The sequence below is a fragment of the Lepidochelys kempii genome, chromosome 11, assembly GCF_965140265.1.
Source record: "Lepidochelys kempii isolate rLepKem1 chromosome 11, rLepKem1.hap2, whole genome shotgun sequence".
NCBI classification, from domain to species: Eukaryota; Metazoa; Chordata; order Testudines; family Cheloniidae; genus Lepidochelys; species Lepidochelys kempii.
Genome location: NC_133266.1, coordinates 20,277,473 through 20,290,885, shown reverse-complemented (window position 1 = coordinate 20,290,885; position 13,413 = coordinate 20,277,473).

The following is a 13,413-nucleotide window of genomic DNA, read 5'->3' as shown; positions in this document are numbered from 1 at the left end:
CAATTACACCACCCGGAAAATTCAGATTTAAATATCTAAAATCTTGAAATTTATGATTTTTAAAATCCTGCGACCGTGAAATTGACCAAAATGGATGTGAATTTGGTAGGGCCCTTCACATAACATTCTGAAGTCAGTAGCTACAAATCTACTTTCTGAGAGAATACTGAGGTAGTGCCCAGCGATACAAAGGACACAACCAGTGGAAGTGTTGCTTTTTAGATGGGAGATAAAACTAAGGCCCTGAATGTTTGCTGTACTTGGAGATTCCACTGCACTTTTCTCAGCACTATGAATAGATTAGTCCCAGCAAAGAAAATACCTACTTGGGTAATTATATTTTTATCTAAAATCCATCAGCTCCTCATCATACAGTTTAAAGCAGATATATTATTCTCCGGTCCATATCCTAAATTGTTGTGTAGCACAGACTTGTGCTGTTAAGCTGCTTTAAGCCCATCAGGGCACAGACCATCTTTTCTGTCTGTGTTTATACAATGCCTAGGGTCCGGTCCATGGCGGGCACTCCCACATGCTACTGTAATACAAATAATAAATGTTCCACACAACTGGCACCTGCATTTCATTGGTGGGGACGTACACGGAAGGCACACCAAATACTACAGCTTGCAGTGAGTTTTTAAAGTTATCTACCATTAAACTTAAGAGTATCTCAACAGGCCCTTTCCTTCCATCACACCTTTGTTGATGTTGTCTGGGTTAGTCCACGTAGTGCAGGCTCTCTTGTCAATTCTGAACCAGAGGGTCCAATACTGGGTAGTGAAATATTGCTGCCTTCTCTGCACTCTTACTAGCAAACACTGTTTTTGGAAGGGCATGGGGGTGGCAAGTGTTGTGCTAAATATAACATTCTGAATTCATAAAGGTGGCATTCAATGGCAGTCATTTCTCTTCAGAAAACACCTCCATCTTGCCTTGTGTCTTCTAAAAATGCATGATCACCATTCTGCAGCTTAAATACCAAGTATTAAAAAATTTCAACATTCTGTATTAAATACTTTTCACCTGTCTTCTGTAGATGTCAGAGCACTTCGCAAACACTAATAAGGGCCCACTGCCTTCAACATGACTCTGAAGTACACTACTGCTGTGGTACAACAGTGGCCAAAGGTCCCTCCCGCACACACACCAGCCCATCAGCATTAGGATCCCTGTGTGCTAGGAGTCAGATGAGCACATGAAAAGACACTGTCCTTATCACCAAAAGATCAGCCTATAAAAGAGTAGGAGCAACATACTGAGGGTGCTGAGGGAAGAAGTGCAAATTAACTATATACAGATTTATATACAAGTAAACATCAAACATATGTATTTTTCAATATACACATAGGCCACAGTTTTCAAGTGACCAGTGATTTTGGGTACTCAACCCAGGACACCCTGAAGTGACTGATTATCCGAAATTGCTGGGCAATTGCCATCTGAAAGGTAGAACTCCTAAAAGCAGTCTCAAACTGAGTATCCAAAAAATGGGGGCACCTAACATCACTAGACATTTTTAAAATATTTGTCCATATACTTTGGTAAACATTAGTAGAGTCAATAATTCTTATGTGACTTAGGTGTTATGAATGGCACTCCAACAGATACAACCTGGAAGTTTAAGATCTGCTGTACGAGCTGGTTTTTCTTTACTTTGTACATATTCACTTTTCCATAAAAGAAATCCCCTCTGCCTGATTGATTCTTGGAAATTTCCTCACTTCCAAAGATACTTTGAATAGTGTATTACTGCAATATTTAAGAAATGAAAATCTCTTCCGTTTCTTTAATGATGTTAAGTGAAGTCCAATAGCCCAATATGGATGGGATCTATAGCTTTCAAAAAGTGACAGAATGTATAAAGTTTAAATTAAATTCATGTATAGCAGTACATCTAAAGAAAAAACTAAATATATTGAGCTAGCTCTCCTTCAAATAGCATCTGTTGTTTTTCATTGATTGAAATAAGCATGTTGCTTAAACGGCTGTGGCCACTGTCATTTTTAACATTACAGATGCATGTGTATATTTTTTCAAATCCCATTCCAGGGATCCAAAGGGCTGGATTTACATTACAACAACAGGTATTACATTACCTGTCTCAAGTCCAAAGATAAATTGCTATTCCTATCCAGGACTCACCACTAAATGCATCCTTCTGATCCTCCTAAGGGTACTCCTACTCCCAATCCAAGCCCAGAGAAGAACAGCTATACGCTCGTTCTCTCATATCACATTTATGTGCATGATTACTACTCAGTTGTCCAATTCAGTGATTTACATTTGCCAAGGCACAATGGAAGCTGTTTGTACAATGTGCTAAACAAAATGACAAACTTGTGACTATGTTGTTGGTGTCTACTCTCTACCCTTTGGCTTTTTTTGCCCTCAAAAGAAATATGTACACAGCCACATGCAAATTAATATCAGAATTAAAACAGACCAAGGACAGAGTAGGCCTGTTATTCAATGAGGGGTGAAAGACAATAACAGAAAATGTGGAAATGTCAGAGGTGCTTAATGACTTCTTTATTTCGGTTTTCACCAAGGTTTGTGGTGATTGGACATCTAAAATAGTGGACGACAGTGAAAATAAGGTAGGATCAGAGTCTAAAATAGGGAAAGAACAAGTCAAAAATTACTTAGGCAAGTTAGATATCTTCAAATCACCAGGGCCTGATTAAATGCATCCTAAAATACTCAAGGAGCTGACTGAAGAGATATCTGAGCTATTAGCGATTACCTTCAAAAAGTCATGGAAGACGGGAGACATTCCAGAAGGACTGGAAAAGGGCAAATATCGTGCCTATCTATAAAAAGGGAAATAAGGACAACCCGGGGAATTACAGACCAGTCAGCTTAACTTCTGTACTCAGAAGGATAATGGAGCAAATTAAGAAATCAATTTACAAACACCTAGAAGATAATGAGGTGATAAGTAACAGTCAGCATGGATTTGTCAAGAACAAATCACGTCAAACCAACCAGACAGCTTTCTCTGACAGGGTAACAAGCCTTGTAGATGGGGGGAGAAGTGGTAGATGTGGTATATCTTGACTTTAGTAAGGCTTTTGATATTGTCTCGCATGACCTTCTTATAGAACAAACTAGGGAAATACAACCTAGATGGCGCTACTATTAGGTGGGTGCATAACTGGTTGGAAAATCGTTCCCAGAGAGTAATCATCAGTGGTTCACAGTCATGCTGGAAAGGCATAGCGAGAGGGGTCCTGCAGGAATCCGTTCTGGGTCTGGTTCTGTTCAGTATCTTCCATCAATGATTTAGATAATGGCATAGAGAGTACACTTATAAAGTTTGCGGACAATACCAAGCTGGGAGGGGTTGCAAGTGCTTTGGAGGATAGGATTAAAATTCAAAATGATCTGGACAAACTGGAGAAATGATCTGAAGTAAATAGGATGAAATTCAATAAGGACAAATGCAAAGTACTCCACTTAGGAACAATCAGTTGCACACATACAAAATGGGAAATGACTGCCTAGGAAGGAGTACTGCGGAAAGGGATCTGGGGGTCATAGTGGATCACAAGCTAAATACGAGTGAACAGTGTAACGCTGTTGCAAAAAAAGCAAACATCATTCTGGGATGTATTAGCAGGAGTGTTGTAAGCAAGACATGAGATTTAATTCTTCCGCTGTACTCCGTGCTGATTAGGCCTCAACTGGAGTACTGTGTCCAGTTCTGGGCACCACATTTCAGGAAAGATGTGGACAAATCGGAGAAAGTCCAGAGAAGAGCAACAAAAATCATTAAAGTTCTGGAAAACATGACAGATGAGAGAAGATTGAAAAAATTGGGTTTGTTTAGTCTGGAGAAGAGAAGACTGAGAGGGGACATAACCGTTTTCAAGTTCATAAAAGGTTGTTACAAGGAGGAGGGAGAAAAATTGTTCTTAATCTCCGAGGATAAGACAAGAAACAATGGGCTTAAAATTGCAGCAAGGGCAGTTTAGGTTGGACATTAGGAAAAACTTCCTAACTGCCAGAGTGGTTAAGCACTGGAATAAATTGCCTAGGGAGGTTGTGGAACCTCCATCATTGGTGATTTTTAAGAGCAGGTTGGACAAACCCCTGTCAGGGATGGTCTAGATAATACTTAGTCCAGCTGTGAGTGCAGGGGACTGGACTAGATGACCTTTTGAGGTCCCTTCCAGTTCTAGGATTCTGTCTCTCAATTCTATTACACAGCCATAGGAACATCCATTCATTCAATTCTTGCTTTGCATACGGCATAATTCAGAGACATTAACTCAATATTGGCGCACAAGCCAACAGTAGGCTAAACTAGAACTTTAATGACTTTTTACACAAATCTTTTCCTCCTGGTGCACACCAGAATGGTTTATCTTACAGCTTTTTTAAATTGTAAGCCAGTGTTATACCATTGGTGAAAGGTGCCACCATGACAGTTCTGGAGACTGAAGTCCATTCTTCTACTCAACAGGCACAGTGCAAAAGCTGCAGAAATACAATTTCCCCCTTATCTTATCAGTGTAAATTAAGCTCCCCTACCCCCGAAGAGTGAAAAGTGATTCAGTCTTTGTGACCATTCATAGTTTTTGGCTTGTAAAATGCCAACAAGGATGCTAACCAGTGCCAACTGTGATGATGCTTCTGTGGCAGGCATACTGTATATGACTAGATCATCAACGTATTTCACGTATTTGAAGCCTGACTTCAAATGGCATTGAATGTTAAGTTAATGAGCTGCCACAGATCTGAACAAATTATTTTTATTCTTTAATGAGTCAATTGAGAGGGAAAAATCGGTTCATCTCAGGAAAAGTTTGCTTTCTTCTTTGTTAAATTCCATTAAAAAAGAAGAATTATATTTTAAAGATAACTTCCGTGCACTAAGATTTACCTCTTTATACACTTTTATGAAGCAGCACCAGGAGGACGAGATTAGTGAGAACTCTGCAAACAAGTAAAGGGGGAATGTCACCGTTTTGCTGATAGCACCAACTTAAAGATAAGACAGTCTATGTCCTAAAAGGAATCAGAATGCAAAGATAATTATTTTTCCTCTAATTTACACAATACAGGCAACTGGCTTGGACTCACACTTGATCTTATCCCAAGCGGGCTATCTTAAACAGCTGATTGATCCACCAGTTTTCACAGCACTACCTTTACAATTCTTAAGAAGCAGTACATGACATTTAAGCTAGCACCAATTCCTAAATGGAACAGTCATCAGGATGAATCAATATTACCTCTTCATTTCTTTCCTAAACACCCAAAATATAACCTAACAGCCAGTGGACAGTGGTCTAGAACAGTAATATCAAGCTTTGTATTTCATGGTTAACTTAGCTGAAGCTATGCTTTTAATTCTCACAGTAACTCTGCCATTCAGGACTACAAAGAATATATTTACCCCAACCATATTTTAAATGGCTCTTAACACCAAAAGTTTCCAAAGTATAGGCTTCAAAACGTGAGACAAGAATGGACTAGCAAAGGGAATTCGAGAAAGAACAAGGCATTCAATATCAGCACTTCGGCTTCTAGAAATGTAAGTCACTCAAATGGAGAGCTACAATAATGGAAGACGGGAAAATATTACCAGATTTTCTTTGAGTTCACTCAGGCTGTGATTTTCAAAGTACCGTAAGGAATTAGGCACTTAGTTTCAGTTGCCTTTTCATGGAATATGGACAGGTAACTCCTTTAGTCTACTTTGAAAATCCCAACAGCACATTCGACTTATTCACATTCACCCCCTCTTTGTGTCTCCCCAAACATCCATATGAACAAATATTCCCCCTGCATAAATGTTTTTAGAAAGCAAATTTTAGCCTTTAAAAAAAATTGCACAAAGCATTCATGGAAGTAGTTGTACACTCACCCGTTCAGAGCACTGAAACTATAGCATGTGACTTAACTGACCAACCAAACGATCAACAGAACTGTAATGCGAACACTTGCAGAGATAAATTAGCTGAAAAATTAACAAAAATTGAAAATGAATGAATACATTGAAATCTGCTGGTAGAAATTCTAGGAGCAGAGAGGCTAAATTTGGATACATGATTCTTTCACAAGTCTTCGTGATTTTTACAAATTTCCTGAGCTCTCATAATGGTGGTCACAGACTCTCAACCTCCTGCCCATTCCCACGTCACCTTTTACCTTTTAGCAGTAGAGCCTCTTCCAGTCCACTCACCTCCTCCAGTGCAGCTAAGAGATCAGTCATCTCTACTTCAGTCTGGGGGCCAGATCCTTGGCTATGCAGAGGTGCACATACCAAGGGATGGGGGTTGGATGCAAAAAGAGATAAATATTTCACCTAGGTGCTTATGTGATCCTCAATACCATAATATCAAAGTGCTTCACGAGCTTTAGTGTATATCACCTCACAACACCCCATGAGGTAGGGGATTACTATTATCCCCATTTTACGGATGGGAACCGAGACACAGTGACTTGCGCAAAGTCACACAGGAAGTCTGTGGTGGAGCAGGAAATTGAACCAAGGTGCCAGCAACCAGGACATGGGGGTCTGAAGATAATGTTGGAGATGGGGTCAGGAACAAGCAGTCAGAGTCGAGGGTCAAAGCCAGATTCAGGAATTGAGAAGGGGAGCATGCCCAGAAGCAGGAACAAGGCTGGAGTAGGATTGAGCACAAGTCAAGCACAGGAGTGATCATGGGGGCTGGCATAAGCATTGAGCAGCCAGGGACCCGCTGCTGGGCTTAAGAGCACCCCTGCTGACTTCCTTCAGCCGAACAGGTGTGTTGGCGAATCAGGTGGTTCTGCTGTAGCTCATGTGCATTCATTAGTCTGTCTGGAGACTGAGTTAGTTAGTCCCAGGCTTACCTGCAGGCCTTGGTTTCTGATACCAGATCTCCCAAGTCCCAGGGTAGTGTCCTATCCACTGGACCATTCTTCCTCTCACACGAAGCTCACTTTCGCACTACCCAGATGCTGGGCCAGCTATAGACAGAACCTACTCCTCAGGCACAAGAATGGCCTGTTTCACCAGCCCTGAACAAACCTAGGTGATTGACAGGGAATACTGGAGCTGCAATTCTGCTCCCTATGCAGGCAGCAGGAAAAGTGAAGCAAAGGAGCCTCTGGAGAAGCCCCTCTGCACTGCAGTGATCCTCCCAAAACTACTTATGACAGCTTTACAGCCAGACCCGAATGATGGTATGGCACCACCCACAAGAATCTGGGCCAATGTCATCAAGTTTAGATCTTCTACACTCTGACTTCCTGGTCCTGTTTTTACTAGGATTACTGGTCTTTTTGCACCCTTTTCCTCCAGGGTTGTGCCAGAGGTTCTTTATTGCTATATATAGATTATGTAAGCAATAAGGATTCCCTTTACAACTTCCTGACGTTCTGTAGTTTCCCAGCTTATTGTTAACTACTGAAAAAGTGATAAAAATAATAACGATCCATTTGCTGCACTGATATATGGCATCTTGTTAGCTCTGTTTTTCTCCTGTGTTCATGTCACAGCACCGTAAATATTAGCTAAGACCAACTGGTAAGTTTTTGGCTTTACCATCATTTAACTTCCTAGTGAGCTAGGGTCTCTCTCTGGTGAGCTTCCAGCAAAAAGGAGCTAGCAAGTCCCAATGTCTGGGCACTGTGAAAGAGTACAAACATTTCTGGGAAAATACAGTTATCTACATTTTGTAACTGTTGTTCTTTGAGATGTGTTGCTCATGTCCATTCCAATTAGGTGTGTGCGTGCTGCGTGAAAAGTAGCCAGAAGGTTTTTCCCCAACAGTACCTGTCGGGTCGGGTCGGCTCAGACGCCCCCTCGAGTCACGCCTCCATGGTGCCATACATAGGACCCTGCCAACCCACCGCCACTTCAGTTCCTTCTTGCCGGCATTACTCCAACAAAGGGGTTGGGAGGGGGTAGGTCTTGGAATGGACATGAGCAAGACATCTCGAAGAACAGGTATGAAAGGTAGGTAACCGTTTTTTCTTCTTTGAGTGCTTGCTCATGTCAATTCCAATCAGGTGGCTTCCAAGCAGGAACTCTGAGGCGGGGTCAGAGCTCATGGGTTTGCTAATTGGAGCACCGCTCTGCCAAAGGTTGCATCATCTCTTGCCTGCTGGGTAATGGTGTAGGGTGAGGTACAAGTGTGGATTGGGGACCACATCACAGCCCAGAAAATTTCCTGGGTCAGACCTTGGGCCAGGAATGTCACTGAAGATGCCTGCAACCGAATGGAGTGCGCTGTCAGCGCAGGGACAGGTATTTTTGCCATATCGTAGCACGTCTGGACATGCCCTCAGCTCCCTGACATTGATGTGATGTAAAAGCTCTGCTTGGGACCAGAGACCCTGAGCTCCCCCAGATGTGCGCCTCATCCCATCACTGACGCATTTCTGACTAGGGAAAGAGAATGTTGAGGTCTGGAGAAGGGAATCCCCGCATGCATGGCTTGTGAGTTGAGCCACCATAGGAGAGATTCGAGAGCTGGCTGGGAACGAGTGACTACCTTGTCTAGACTGTCCCGGTTTGGTCGATACACTGAGGCTAGCCACACCTGAAGGGGCTGGAGCCTCAGTCTGGTATGCTGCACTACATAAGTACAGGCAGCCATTTGGCCGAGGAGCTTCAGGCAATTCCTCACTGTGGTGGTAGGGAATCATAGGAGATCTTTTATGGTATCATAAAAGGTCTGAAACCGTGACTCTGGTAAAAATGCTCTCACCTGTTTTGAGTCCAACACTGCCCCTATGAACTCTATCCGCTGAATGGGGGACAGGGTTGATTTCTACACATTTAGTAGAAGGCCAAGGTCATCAAAAGTTGCTCTTATCAGGCTTACATGCGCCTCCACTTGTGTTTTGGAGCGGCCCTTGATCAGCCAGTCGTTGAGGTATGGAAACACCCTCATTGGTGCTTCCATATGAAAGCGGACATAGCTGCCATGCACTTGGTGAACACCTGAGGTGCTGCTGACAGGCTGAAGGGGAGGACTGTGAAATGATAGTGATTGTGGTTTATCAATTCCTGCAGGGCTAAGAATCACCTGGTGGTTTGAAATCCAAAGCTGGAGCCCCCCGTTAGAATAGACTTTTCTCATGAAGAGGTTCAGCTTCTTCACATCTTGGGCTTTAGGTGATGGACCTTGGTGCCCTTGATGTTCTTGTTTGTTCGCCGCTGCCGCCATCACTAAAGAGTTTGGTGGCGGGTGTCAATAAAAGTATTCAAACCGTTTAGCAGGGACAAAATACTTCCTCTCTGTCCATTCGCCGGCAGGGGTCTGCCACAGAGTTTTGTCACCCTTATCTGAATCCTGCTATTCCTCCTGCTCCCCCATGCCCAAGGCAACAACATTTTGATACTGACGTGGTCTGGAAAAGACTGACAGACTTGCCTAAGTCGAGAGCTGAATCAGAGGGAATGTCACCTCCTCAGACTTTGGTGTGATGCCTCCATGTCTCATTGAATTGCATTGTCTTTTTTGCAAACTTTCATCTTGTGTTGTTCATTATCTCCTCTTGGCATTTTTCCTGCATTATTGGAATTGAAGTATCTCCCTTCCATTGAATCCATTTCAGTGAGCCATTCTGCCAAATATTAAGTAAGTTGAATCTCATTTTAATTTCGTCCATTACTCAGTCCCAGCTTTAATGTTGCCTTCCTGATCTTTTTGCTACAGGCTTTAACAGATTGTGGTTTTTTGTCTCAGTTTAGTTCAGCTGCAAGTATACGTGTCCGTATCAGAAAAGGCTCTCTTGATGACCATATCAGTAGAGATGGCAAGATTGAGTAGACACACAAACCAGACTACTTCACTAGATCTAGTGGGAATTTTTTAACAACTATCTTTTAATAAGAAAATTCAGATTTGTCAAAAGGAAACTTTTTTTTCTAGGAAGTTACCAGTTTCAACAAAACCTTTTGCTAAGAAAGGTTTCCCAGGTCCAAGATAGACTCTGGTCAAAACCGTATGGAGAGAGTGCTATCCCACCTGGTTATTCTAGGGGGCATATAAAACTGAAGGTCTGCCTCATTCAGACCCGGAACTTGAACTTGGATCTTCCACATGCAGGATAAAAATCCTAACCACGAAAGTGTTGGCTGTTCTGGGATGGCGGGGGGGGTTGGGGGGGGTGGGAGAGAGGGAGAGCAGTGTCTTTCAACATCTCCTGTTGGACCCATTGCACTTAAATATTCACTGGAGCAGGGTCTCAAACCAAGGTCTCCCATATCCTAGGTGAGTGCCCTAACCACCGGGCTGTTGGGTATTCTGGGATCTGTCTGGCTCTGGTTTTTCACAAACTTCATACAGTCTTGGTTTTGTCCTGATGCAGGACAGGAAAATCATTTCTGCCCAGCTGTACTACCCACTCCTAAAAGGTGGCCCTTCAGAGTCACAGTTGAGGCACACTGTCAGAGCCAACATAAAGAAGCTTGCACTCGTATTGACTTTTCTGTAACTTATGTGGACAGTTTTCTTCTGAATCTTGAACAAACTATTTTTGAACACTAAATTTAGCCTTCCTCTTGTGGGTGCACTAAATGGCCAAGTTGGTAGAGAGAGCCCTTCCCCTCTGCCCAAACAAAGTAAAGGGCAGCACCCAAGAGACAACAGATGCTTTACAGACCAAAAAACCCCCACCAAAAACACAAATGGGTCCATGCCTATACGCAATCTATTTCCCAGGAAAAAATAGGTTAAACTCATTCTAATCTAACTACTAGATTCCTGTTCATTTGAAAATATACTGCAGCAGTGCATTTAAAGTGTTTTGATCTCCCAAGAAAATACTTGGCTTGTCCTCACAACAAATCTGCATTTTTTCAGAAATACTGGAGCCTGAATATGCAAATGATAAGAATGTATTAATTATCATTAGTCATTCCTTCACAAAGACTAGAAGTAATTGGAGAAATAATTTGAGAAAATTGAAGTACGTGACAGAACGCATTAAGATTCATCAAGTTTCAATTCTCTTGTTCTGTCAGCTTGTCAAAAGTAGATGTCTGCTACTCCGGCATTATTGGTTTAAACATTTTGTTTCCCACCCCCTAAATGGGTGTACCATTTAGCTCTCCTTATAATTTGCTTTGAAGTTAACTAGATCTGGCATGGTACATTTTCTATTTAATGGGCAATATAACAAGATTAAGTTTCTTAAAGACAATGCTTTACAAGCCTCTCTGTTAATTAGGTGTGATCCTCACTCTTCCGGAGCTTTGAGGGACAAGGGGAGTGATACCTTTATTGGTGAGAGAGACAAGCTCTTGCTCACCAACAGAAGTTGGTCCAATAAAAGATATTGCCTCATCCACTTTGCCTCTCTAATATCCTGGGACCAACACTGCTACAAACACTGCATATTCGTTAACTTAACGAGTTTGCTAGATTAAGTATCCTGTATTGTTACAATTGACTTGGAAGGTGACATCATATAAATATGCCACATATGCAAGTGGAATAATTGGCCCATAAGGTCCATAACAAAGCATTTATGTTGCTCTATATCTACACCCTACACCAATTCACCTTGAATAGAGAGGTCTGTGAATATGCAGCACCTTTCAAATACCATTTACTCAAACAGCTAAGGAGAATTTGGATAACATCACTTCAATATTTAAAATTACAATAAAAAATTAGTTTACAAGCCTGCTCCTGCATATAATTAAAACAGTTCTGATAGCTTCTCAATATGGGACTTCAAAATCAGCACCACCAATTAAAACGGCCACTTAGTCAGGTCAGCAAATATTACACAACACCACCTAAATAGAACCCAAGGACATAATCCCCGAAGAAGCTCATTGGGCACTTTAAACTGTTCCAAGTATCATTAATGGTCTTTTAGAGTTGTGGTCTCAGACTTTTGCCTGAATTGGCAGGGGCTGTAATCTGCAAAGGCAGCATACTTATTTCCTGACATGGGATCTGACTCTCTTATTAAACAATAATAAAGGATTGGTGACTGATCTGATGGGAGTCTCATCCATTACTCCTCCTATAGTGTAAGGGTAAAGGTGATGTTATGAAAGCTTTTCTATAGTAGAGGACTTGCAGGAGGGGAGAGTAGAATTTTTAGATCTATTCTATACTATCCCTTCACAGCCTAATTCACAGACTTGTTTACGTTGAGCCTAGAATTTAATTTTGGACTTTCATTCCAATTCTCCTACTTCACATGCTTGTACCACCCAAAGCTCTTCCCCCTTTTCCCCCCACACCACACACTTTTCTGGCATTTGTATCTTCTCCCTATCCTCACGATAGCTTAGCCAAGCTCTACACACATTTACGTGCAGATCACCAGCTTCAGCCAAGAAACGCACAACACAACTCACGAGATGGCTATTCAAAATTACACTAGTTGTCAATGAACCTCCAGGAGCAGTTATGGCAGTCAGGGTCATGTTCCCTCTTTCTCCCAGCTGTGGGCCCTTATGCCAGTTGTAGGCAAAGGAATAAGAGGAGCCACTACTCCAGGCATATGCCACTGAAAGAGGCCCCCCTACACTTGGGTGATACTCTCATGGTTGGCTATCCTGGTTCTAAGGGCCAGTTTGAGCCAGCATAATCCATAGCAGGCCAAAGACAGGAGAGAATTGAGCCTCAGTACTTTCCATCTTTCCTCACAGGTTATTTCCTTCAGGCTTTTATTTTGTGTGCGAAGACATACAGACAACATAGCAGCATGAGATTAGCAACAATTAATGTACATCTTACTTTCTACAACGCATTGCATGGTGTGTCTGGAAACATCACTCAGGTCTTAAATTTGGTAGTGGTAGGGTGGTGGTGGCACAATGATGCTACAGACTAGTTCTTGTTGCCTGCTGTGGGCAGGCACTTAAATTGCATGCTTCAGTAGCAGGTAATTTGTTTTTGAATTTCAAGGTCCGATAAATATAACTGAACTGGGTTGGAAAATTATGTGCACCTAATACATACAAATTAACCTTAAAGCTTTCAGAGTTACCATTTTAAAAGTCAAAATGATTTACTTGGGAAAAAGGTCAAAATATCCTGGCTCCCAAAAACTTTTAGTTGTCAAGACATCTTAAACACACCAGTCTTCGCAAATACTTCTAAAATGTGCTTTTAGCTGTTATTAGTAATCAGTTAGCTACATGGAGTGATACGGTATTGCAAAAACATTTAGCAATGAAGTTACACAATATTCATATATGTAAATACACACAAGGAAAGAACTTCAAGTTCCAGGCCACAAGGTGCTGCATTGGGACATATGGGTGCTACTCCCAGTGCTGCCACCGACTTACTATGTGACCTTGGGAAAGTTTTTAGATATATCAGGATGAAAGATTTTGCAAGGGAACTTGCACAGTATCTGTCTATCCCATTACAGTCTAGACAGAACTATCAACAATGTGTTTTTGTGAGCCTAAAAATTATTCAACAATTGAAATTT